At 42.5% G+C, this 10887-nt stretch overlaps 1 protein-coding gene across 1 annotated transcript in view; it reads right to left on the minus strand.

The window, feature by feature from the left end:
- The window catches only part of ZBTB7C (zinc finger and BTB domain containing 7C), a 120515-nt gene extending 111051 nt beyond the window's left edge, over positions 1 to 9464 (minus strand). The window contains exon 1 of the mRNA XM_087717066.1: positions 9303 to 9464. The gene's annotated coding sequence lies outside the window, so the exon portion shown is untranslated. The remainder of the gene's footprint in view (positions 1 to 9302) is intronic.
- Positions 9465 to 10887: the final 1423 nt, after the last annotated feature.

Consider the following 10887-nt stretch of genomic DNA (forward strand, 5'->3'; position numbering starts at 1 on the left):
AAAGGGCCGGAGCTGCCACAGAGAAGGCCCTCCCCCGGGTAGTAGCCAGGTGGCATTGGCTGGTGGACGGAACCCGGAGGAGGCCGACCCTGTGCGATCTAATGGGTCTTTGGGAGATAATTGGCAGCAGGCAGTCTCTCAAGTACCCAGGTCCAATACCATGAAGGGCTTTATAAGTTACGACTAGCACTTTGAAGTGTATCCGGAGACTGATCGGTAGCCAGTGCAGCTCACGGAGGATAGGTGTAACGTGGGTGTACCGAGGTGCACCCACAATCGCTCGCGCGGCTGCATTCTTGACGAGTTGAAGTCTCCGAATACTCTTCAAGGGCTGCCCCATGTAGAGCAATGAGTTGCTCCATAATACAGCAATTTTCTCCCACAAACATTTACTCTTCCCTAAAACTCTCCCTCCCTCACTCCCTCTTTCTCCCTCTCTCTCTCTCTCTCTCACAATCCAGTGGTCTTGTTTTAAATAATCATCATAAAAAGTAGGTCCCATTCAACAATGCTTTCCAGCAATTTCAATTACCCCCCCCTCCCCTGCTTCTAAAGCAGTGTTTCTCAACCTTGGCAACTTGAAGATGGCCGGAATTCAACTCCCAGAATTCCCCAGCCAGCATTCGCTGGCTGGGGAATTCTGGGAGTTGAATTCTGGCCATCTTCAAGTTGCCAAGGTTGAGAAACACTGTTCTAAAGTCTCTTGCTAACTGCTTTGTGCTCAGCATGGGTTCAGCATTACTTGCTGTAGAATAGTCCAATTAATCACTGCAGTCCTTTCCAAGCCAGGGAAGGGACATTAACTACCGTCTTCTTCTTAGTCATGTCCTTTTTACTGCTATCTCACAATTAAAAAATAAAGAAAGACAGTTAATGTTAGATAAACAGTAATTAAAGCGAAAGGCTAATTTAAGAGAATATTCTTATAGACCAGAATATTAGCTCATGGCCAGGAAGAAACTATAGGAGGCTGGGGGGGGGGGGGGGGGGGAGTTTCTAACTAAAGATGCAGTGACTCTGTAAAACCATAATTAGTATTACAGTCTTTCGTTTGCATTGTAGAAAATTAGCACCCACGACTCTCCTAGAAGAATGAAATATTTTGAGAAATATTAAAAAGGCAGAATATTATATTTCCCTAAAGAAGGAACGTGCTCTTGGAAAGCAGGCCCCACCTTTCTTAATAGCCCCAGCGAGACTGGGCCAGTCAATCTACAAGACCAAAGATTTTCAACTCCAGGGTGATGGGATTAAGACATGGCCCTCCAGGACATAATAGGATTATCTAGCAGCAGGGCTCACTGCATTACAAAACTCTCCTAAAGACATTACACCAGAGTCCAAACTTCAACCAAACTTATCTCAGACAAACATGACCCCACATGGCCCCATGGGAGTCTGACTATAGCCAACAGAATACATTTATTGCACAGGAACAGAAAGCTCAAGAGCAAGGCGTAAGAGAAGGTAATTACCTCCAATACCTCCAATAGACTGATCAGATCCCACAGATTAGGCCTCCTCCGAATTCCATCTGCCAGCCAATGCCGACTGGCGACTACCCGGAGGAGAGCCTTCTCTGTGGCTGCTCCGACCCTCTGGAACGAGCTCCCCGTGGAGATTTGAACCCTCACCACCCTCCAGGCCTTCCGCAAAGCCCTTAAAACCTGGCTGTTCCGACTGGCCTGGGGCTAAAGAGCTTTTGCGCCCCCCTCTCGAATGGTATGGTTGTTGTGTGCTTTTAAATTGTGTATTGTTCTGTTCGTCTTTTTTATCCCATATCTGTACCCCCTTCCCTGACTTGGATTGTGAGCCGCCCTGAGTCCCCTTCGGGGAAAAGGGTGGCATATAAATGCAATAAATTCAATTCAATTCAATTCAAATAACTCTCATTCTCAACTCCATCTGGTCAGCTGGCCAAAACCTCAAACCTATGCGATCCTGTTCATCAATAAGCCATCTTTCCAATCAGCCTGTTTCCAGTGTCTTTCTCCCCGCTTGGGATGGAACCAGATGGATATTTCTTCCAACAGCATCAATAGGCTGGGTTTGAATTAAATTCTGAAGTCTAGAAAAGTTGGAGAAATAACAACAACCAAAAACCATTTGTGGCACCACAATATCATCAGGCTCTTCCTATAAAAATAAAATTAAGAATCGGAATTCTAGGGCGAAATCGTGTAAAAGCCAACTACAAGAAATGAGGCTAGATAAACCTGGATTAATTAATCCCAGAAGAAAGTGCACTTTGAATCTGTGATTAAGACTACTGTACGGGGAGCTGTGATTAATTATTCCAGTACACCGTTTTACTGCACACACAAAAAAAAGGTTCTTCAAAGGCTCTGCAGTAATTGAGATGGGTCCTTAACAAAAATGAAGAGATTGCATGCTTTTATTTTTATCAGCAGTAATAAAACATGCAACAAAAGAATACATTTTACTGCAAAAAAAAAAAAAAGCAGTATTGCCAAATCACAGAATCCCCCATAAACTATTCAAATAAAGCAATCATGCATAACTATTTCATGGGACTAGATGAACATGAAGTTCTAGTTCAAGAGAGCCAGTTTGGTCTAGTGCAGGGGGTGTCAAACTCAAGGCCCGGGGGCCAGATATGGCCCGCGGGGTGCTTAGATCTGGCCCACAGGGTCGCCCTGGGAACAGTGAAGGACTGGCCCGCGGTCGTGGCACGACAAAACCGCGCTGGTCAAAATCACGGTGATAAAATCGCGGCGCTAAAGCCGCGACGTCATCACCGCGCGTCATCACCGCCGCGACAACAGCGCGGCAACATAAGGGCGCTTTAAAACGGCGCCGCGGCAGAAAGCCGACTTCATTTAAGGTAAGCGTTAGGATTAGGTTTAGGGGTTTGTTTTAGAGTTTGTTTTAGGGTTAGGTTTAGGGTTAGGTTTAGGGTAGTGAGTGCTTGGGAATGCGCGATTTTGCCCTCTGCGATTATGTCATCGCGGTAGGGTCGCGTTTTTCCCTAGCGCCTAGAATGGCGCGATTTAGTCTTCGTGCTTATGTCTCTGCGCAGAAGGGCTTCGCGGATTTGTGGTGGAACCGCCCGCGGTGCATCTGCCAGCAAAACCAGATCTCCGATGTTTGTTGCAAGGCCAACAAAACTGACACCTTGGCGCAGCAAGGGAAGCCCTATGGGTTTTTATTAAATAAGATTTCACTTCATTAGATTTACAGTAGACTTTCAGAAAGCAAGGAATGGAACAGAGGCCAGGGTCAGAACGCTGGTCCTCTGCTTCTACCGATGGAGCAATTTAAGCCTTCCATATCATTTATTTCTACAATGTCTTACTGACTCCTTACAATATAGTAAGGCAGGCTGACATTATCGTTCCTACATTGCACCCACAATGTTGTGGCCCACCAGCAGCCAGTGGATCTGGCAGCAGATTCGGACAGTGAGGAGGTTGGGGAGGAACATGGGCCAATCCTGGAGTCTGGGGAAGGCTCTGACGAGGGCTCTGCGTCGGAGGCAGAGGTGGGGCCAGGACTATCTGACAGTTATCAGCTGCCTTCCCTGCCAGGAGAAGGGAACAGCTAAGGAACAAGAGTCGACTCGGGAGAAAAGCCACAGGTAGATGGTGAATGGCCCCTCCCATAGGGAATAAAGAGGAGCGAAAGGGGAGGGGAGTTTGCAGGAGACAATTAGTTCAATTCCTTAGAGTGAAGATCTGTTCCTGACTTCTTGCCAAGGATTGTCTGCTACAGAGTGGCGTTTGGAAGATATCGGCCTGGCAGCTCTCCAAGCCTGATAAAAGTCTGTAGTTGTGAAATCTCTTGAAAGACTGTTGGCCGGGACTTTGCTGGAGAAAAACAACTTTGAAAAAAATGCAGACTAACTAAGGACATTGTTGCCCTGGTTTGATCCCGTAGTTCAAGAGAAGGCAAAATGGGTTTCATAGACTTTCATCTGCCTGAAGACATCTTCCTGGGTGCTAGGTAGGCCCCTTACCCTGAGTTTTAGTTGGAGGTCACATTATGTGAGTTCCCACAACAGGCTATCCTGGATTCTGGGTGCTTTCACTGGGCCCTTTATATTACAACTACAGATAGTCCTTGGCTTACAACCATTTGTTTAGTGACCTTTCAAATTTACACAGCACTGAAAATTTACGAAAATCACAGCATTTCCACAGTCATATGACCAAAATACAGACAACTTGGCAAGTGCCCTGAATTTACAACAGATGATAGATAGACAGACAGACAGACAGACATAGATGATAGATAGATAGATAGATAGATAGATAGATAGATAGATAGATAGATAGATAGATAGATAGATAGATATAGGTGGGTGGGTGGGTGGGTGGGTGGGTGGGCGGACGGAAGGACATACACATACATACATACATTGGCATAGATAGATAACTCGATGGATGCACGGATGCATGGATGCATGGACAGACAGACGGACACACACACACACACACACACAAAATATAGATAGATGGCTGGATGGCTGGATGGCTGGATGGCTGGATGGCTAGATAGATAGATAGATAGATAGATAGATAGATAGATAGATAGATAGATAGATAGATAGATAGATAGATAGATAGATAGATAGATAGATAGATTGATTGATTGATTTATAGAAGACAGACAGACAGGTAGATAGATATAGAAGATAGATAGATAGATAGATAGATAGATAGATAGATAGATAGATAGATAGATAGATAGATAGATAGATGACAGATAGATAGAAGACAGATAGATAGATAGATAGATAGATAGATAGATAGATAGATAGATAGATAGATAGATAAGATAGATAGATATAGAAGATAGATAGATAGATAGATAGATATAGAAGATAGATAGATAGATAGATAGATAGATAGATAGATAGATAGATAGATAGATAGATATAGAAGATAGATAGATAGATAGATAGATAGATAGATAGATGACAGATAGATAGAAGACAGACAGATAGATAGATAGATAGATAGATAGATAGATAGATAGATAGATAGATAGATAGATAAGATAGATAGATATAGAAGATAGATAGATAGATATAGAAGATAGATAGATAGATAGATAGATAGATAGATAGATAGATAGATAGATAGATAGATAAGATAGATAGATATAGAAGATAGATAAGATAGATAGATATAGAAGATAGATAGATAAATAGATAGATAGATAGATAAGATAGATAGATATAGAAGATAGATAGATAGATAGATAGATATAGAAGATAGATAGATAGATAGATAGATAGATAGATAGATAGATAGATAGATAGATAGATAGATAGATAGATAGATAGATAGGTATAGGAGATAGATAGATAGATAGATAGATAGATAGATAGATAGATAGATAGATAGATAGATAGATAGATATAGAAGATAGATAGATAGGTATAGGAGATAGATAGATAGATAGATAGATAGATAGATAGATAGATAGATAGATAGATAGATAGATAGATAGATAGATAAGATAGATAGATGCAAAGTCACTGAGGGAAGCCAGACTCCATTAACGACCATCTGATTCACTGAGCAACTATGGCAAAAAAAGATCGCAAAAATTGGGTGCGACTCACTTAACAACTATCTTGCCCAGCAACAGAAATTCTAGCCCCAATGGTCATACATTGAAGACTTATGTGTACTAAGTTCAGAGCAGAAGGTTTCAAATCCCAAATTCACAATGAATCCATTCTAGAAATCATATTATTTTACTTATTTAGATCCTGCCTTTTATTAAAAAAAAAAAATCAAGGTGGTGAACATATCCAAACCTCCCTCTTGCTCTTTTTCCAACAACAACAACCCTGTGAGGTGATTTGGGCTAGAGAGAGTGACTGGCCAAAGCCACCCAGCGGGCTTTCGTGCCTAAAGTGGAATTACGATTCTTAGTCTCTCAGGCTTTCTAACCTGGTGCCTTAACCACTAGACCAAACTATGTCGTTGTTAATTGCGAAGTCGTGTCCAACCCATTGCGACCCCATGGACAACGTTCCTCCAGGCCTTCCTGTCCTCTACCATCCTCTGGAGTCCATTTAAGCTCACGCCTACTGCTTCGGTGACTCCACCCAGCCACCTCCTTCTCTGTCGTCCCCTCCTTCTTTCGCCCTCAATCTTTCCCAGTATTAGGCTCTTCTCCAGTGAATCCAAAAGACCAAACTATACCAGTTATCAATTTATTCTAGTTTCCAAGCAACTTCTAATAAAAGAACAAGTGTACATATGGCTATTCAGCTACTGAACGAACAGCTTTCGTGCTTAAATATTTTAACAGTTTGATTCTGTTAACATACATAAAACTTCAAAATATTTACAAACATTTTAAGGGGCAGTGATATAATGTTAGCAATTTCCTCAAGCATTCTAAATATAGAAAATATGCTTTGAAAGTATCGGGTAATCTACATTTTGCACAGTAAGGTTTTGCCAGAAAATATTTCGGCTTTTCACCTTCACAAAGAGTACAGTTCCATCAAAAACCAAACACATTTTATACTGTTATACAATTGTTTCCGCTTTTTAAAATATATTTAAATGGAATACTCTTTGCTCAGATGAAAAGCTTTGGGGAATAACCTAATTTCCTTACACACACACACACACACACACACACACACACACACACACACACACACACACGGAATAATCATAGTCTTAAAAATGATCAACTCTATTAACTTCTGCCTTTCCAAAATAGGAATTACCCTTTCATGAAAGAGGATTATCTAGAATTGCTACTAAAGTTTTGCAAAAGACAACAATCAAGGGGCGGGGAAAAACCATGGATACCCCTTTTGTGAAAGAAGAAAATAATTTTAAGGAAAAAAACTATAGGGACATCTGATAAAAGTACCAAACATCCAAAAGAGTGCTATTTTCCACGGGACGCAACATAACTTTTGCATTTTGCTTAAAGAGAAATTTCGAGGCTCCTTCCGTAGCCGAAACGTCACTGAAATTTCAAGCAGTTTTAAGAAAACCTGCAGTGTTGAATTTCATATGGCTTAAAATAACAATCTCACGGACATCATTCTGTGGTCCTTGAACAACAACAACAATATATGGGTGGCATGAAAAATAAATATGACAAATAAGGAAAAAATTAACATGCCAGCCAGCAGATCATCATAAAACAGATGTTCCTTGGAGTTACCAACAAAATAAGAACAGCAATAAATTCGTTCTAATTTTGACATGACTGAGAAAGCAATTCACAACCCAGTGGTAAATTTCAGATTTAACTAACCCGTGTTCCATTAAAATACAGTTCTTAATAGACTATGATCATGGACATGTTCTTTACAAAGGCAGGAAAACTTGAACACATACAGTTGTTATGGCCTGCCAGCAGCCAGTGGAGCTGGCAGCAGATTCGGAGAGTGAGGAGGTTGGGGAGGAACATGGGCCAGTGCTGGGGTCTGGGGAAGGCTCTGATAATGGCTCTGTGTCGGAGGCAGAGAGGGGGCCAGAGCCGTCTGACAGTTATCAGCTGCCTTCAGAGTCAGACATCAGCGAGGCAGACAAACAGCTGGAGCCTGTTCCCAGTGTGCGCATGCACAGAGTTGCCAGGAGAAGGGAAAAGATAAAGAACAGGGGTAAAGAATTTGGGAGTAAGGCCACAGGTGGACGATGAATGGTCCTTCCCAGAGGAAATAAAAGGGGAACGAAAGGGGAGTGGAGTTTGTGACTCTCCGAGACTCCTTGCCAAGTTTTGCAGACATCAGCCTGGCAGCTCTCCAAGCCAGATAAGGTCTGTGACTGTAAATCCTCCCTTGAAAGACTTTGCTGGATGTGAATGAGCAGAATTCACAGTAAATTAAATAAAAGGGGTTTTTGTCGGGACAAGGAGTTCTCGGGAAGCCTAGATCAGAACAACGGTTGTCTCTCGAATGGCCATTCATCCGGAGAACCTTTCTTGAAACTGTACCAAAGAAAGTGAAAATGGTTCACCTTCACCTCATAATGAGATCTCAGGAACGCAGAAAAAAAATATTTAATTCTCCCTCCACAAATATAGGACCTTCCGGACCTGCGTTTACAATACAGCTTTAAAGACTTCCAGGGATCACAGTTACAGCTACAGTCATCATTCCCCATTAGACAGCGATACCCCTCTTGCCCAAAATGCTCTATTGAAATGGCTACACCTTTTCAAAACAACAGTCCGAATTCATCCACCTGGACTGAACAGCCGCTGAATTCAATGGGGCTTCTGCATGAATAGGCAGGGGAATCATTACGACAAGGGGGAAAAAATCCAGTTTCTCTCTGTCTGTGTTTCTTTAGGATCCGATGCACAAAGAAAGCCACAAAAATCTAAGTTTTCCTAGTTCCAAATAGCCTCTGCAAATTATGGCATACCTCTTAAATGCCACTTTTAGAAACAGCAAAACTGAAGTGTCTATGGAGATTCTCGCTCATCCATGTCAAAAAAAGCCAAGGTGCTTTTTCCCCCAAGAGACAACTGGATCTTTCACTTCTCATCCAAGAAGCTTCTTCAGTTCTGATAGAAGACTGAATTGAAAAAAAAAGGATCTTAGATGAGAAGCAAGGAAAAATAAAGACAGTCCAGCTGCCTCTTGGGGAAAAAAAAAGGACCTTTTGGGGGACAGTGAAACTGAAGTTAAAGTGGGATTGCATTTTAAGGAAAAAAATTTCCCCTTCTTTTGTCACTATGATGGTCAATTCGTAAATTTGCGAACAAGGCGAAGTCTTCAGCAGATCTCTCCATCCCCCAATCTCAGGAAAATAAAATCAGGACCTGACTACAACCTTCTTAAGCACAGCTGGCACATACAAAAAAAAAATCAAATCTGCCCCCAAATCATCAGCTGATGGCAACACATGCCATTTCAATGCCACGCTTCCCCAGCAAACAAAAATAAAACCTACCGTACGGCTGAGCCAAACCTGTGCAACAAGTGAGACGTGGAGAGAAAACGCTTCGTTCCAAATTCCAACATTTCAGGAAGATTTTGCTTTTTTTAAAATAAAAAAAAACATAAAGGAACGCTTCTCCTTCAAACAGTGATTAATAAAACACACAGAAGGTAATAAACTGTAAAAGGAAAGGGGAGGGAGAAGAAAAAAACCCCTAAAACAAGCTCCAGCTCTCCAAGCAGGGTGGAAACATTATTTTTCCTTAATTAACCTCATTAACTCTGCCTTGAGAAAGCAGGATTCTTCCGCCTGATTAAATAAAACTCTGAAAATAATAAACCGCTTTCAGGGGAGGTGGGGGGGGGGGGAAACCAGCAGACCCAGGAAGAACGAAGCTGATCATCCTACCTGACTAATTCTTCTTTTTCCTTCTTCCTCGGTTGCTGGCAATCCTAAAACGTGCTGCTCGGTTTTAATAACACCTCTGCCAAAAAAACATTCTTGACGGAGTGCTTGGAACAGAATGTTGTAGCTTCTCCTCCTCATTTGCTAGAGGAAAGTTAAACCCTACTAGGAGCGGTTCTCGCAAGTTTCCCTCCCACTACTTCCTTTAAACCCAAAGAAATTGGCACCCGGCCCTGCTGTCCACCTGTACCGAGAACAGCTTGACGGTATGCCGGCAGTGTTTGGATGCTTGGTCCTTCCCCACAGCTTGCTGGGTGTTTCCTTCTTCTGAAAGAATCCCCCTTTTTTTTGGCTCACTTTGCTAACAGACAAAAGGGGAGAGAGAGAGAGAGAGATTTAAAGTCAATCTAAAATCTTAATCCAATGCTTATTATTCCATGGCAATGGTGGTTTTTTTTCCTTGCTGTCCACCGGCTGCAAACCAAACCAATAAGAAATCGGGAGTCTGCCTTATAAATCGATGAGCGGGCTGCTGGAATTGTAGCGACGTCATCAAATCAAATCAAATTTAGCTTTGGTCCCATCTTTTCCCCTGACGTTTGCGTTTATTAGTTCGTCAAACATGTACAAGATAGCAGGTATAAATATAAACACGGGCAAGAACCGAAAGAAATGAGTATAAATAGAGGGGGGTCCAGTAGGACAGGGACGGAAGGCACGCTGGTGCGCTTATGCACGCCCCCTTTGCGGACCTCTTAGGATGGGGGTGAGGTCCACAGTAGACAGTTTGAGGTTGTGGGGGTTTGAGGATGTAACAATGGAGGCCGTGAGAGCATTCCAGGCGTTGACCACTCTGTTACTGAAGTCGTATTTTCTGCAATCGAGTTTGGAGCGGTTTACCTTGAGTTTGTATCTATTGTTTGCACGTGTATTATTGCAGTTGAAGCTGAAGTAGTCGTTGACAGGTAGGATGTTGTAGCAGACAATTTTGTGTACTATGCTTAGGTCAGACCATAGGCGGCACAGTTCCAGGTTGTCCAAGGCCAAAATTTCGAGCCTGGTGGCATAAGGGATTCTCTTGTGAGTAGAGGAGTAGAGCTCGCCAGAGACCTTTCTTTGTTCTGTAGGAAGTTATCACCCAGCCCTCTCCCAGAAAAATGAAATATCCTAGGAAATATTGAAAAGGCAGAGTATTTCTCTGGATGTGAAAAGAAAGAAACATGTTTTAAAAGACAGAATAGCTGCCTGTAGCTTCCTGCCCATCCCCACTTTGTCAATGGGCCATTAAGAAAGCCAAGATAGTTCACTTTACATAATAAAGAGTTCTCCCCTTCAACTCCAGGGGATGGATTAAGCATGATAATATTGGCCCCAACTGACCATACGGCATCTGAGAACTCAACCAAACCTGGATTCAAAACACAGCCTAGAGAGTTGCTCCCTGCATGGCCCCATGGGAGTCTGACAACCAATCAGAATGCATTTCGTACACAGGAACAGGAAACAGAGAGGTGGGACTAAATAGGGCATAGGATTCTGTTGTGAGCAGAGGAGTGGAGGACTCTTCTCGTGAAATACCTCTGGACCT

This window comes from Thamnophis sirtalis, unplaced genomic scaffold (genome assembly GCF_051295495.1).
Source record: "Thamnophis sirtalis isolate CommonGarterSnake01/CBP01778 unplaced genomic scaffold, rThaSir2_p1.2 scaffold_5, whole genome shotgun sequence".
In the NCBI taxonomy this organism is placed as follows: domain Eukaryota; kingdom Metazoa; phylum Chordata; class Lepidosauria; order Squamata; family Natricidae; genus Thamnophis; species Thamnophis sirtalis.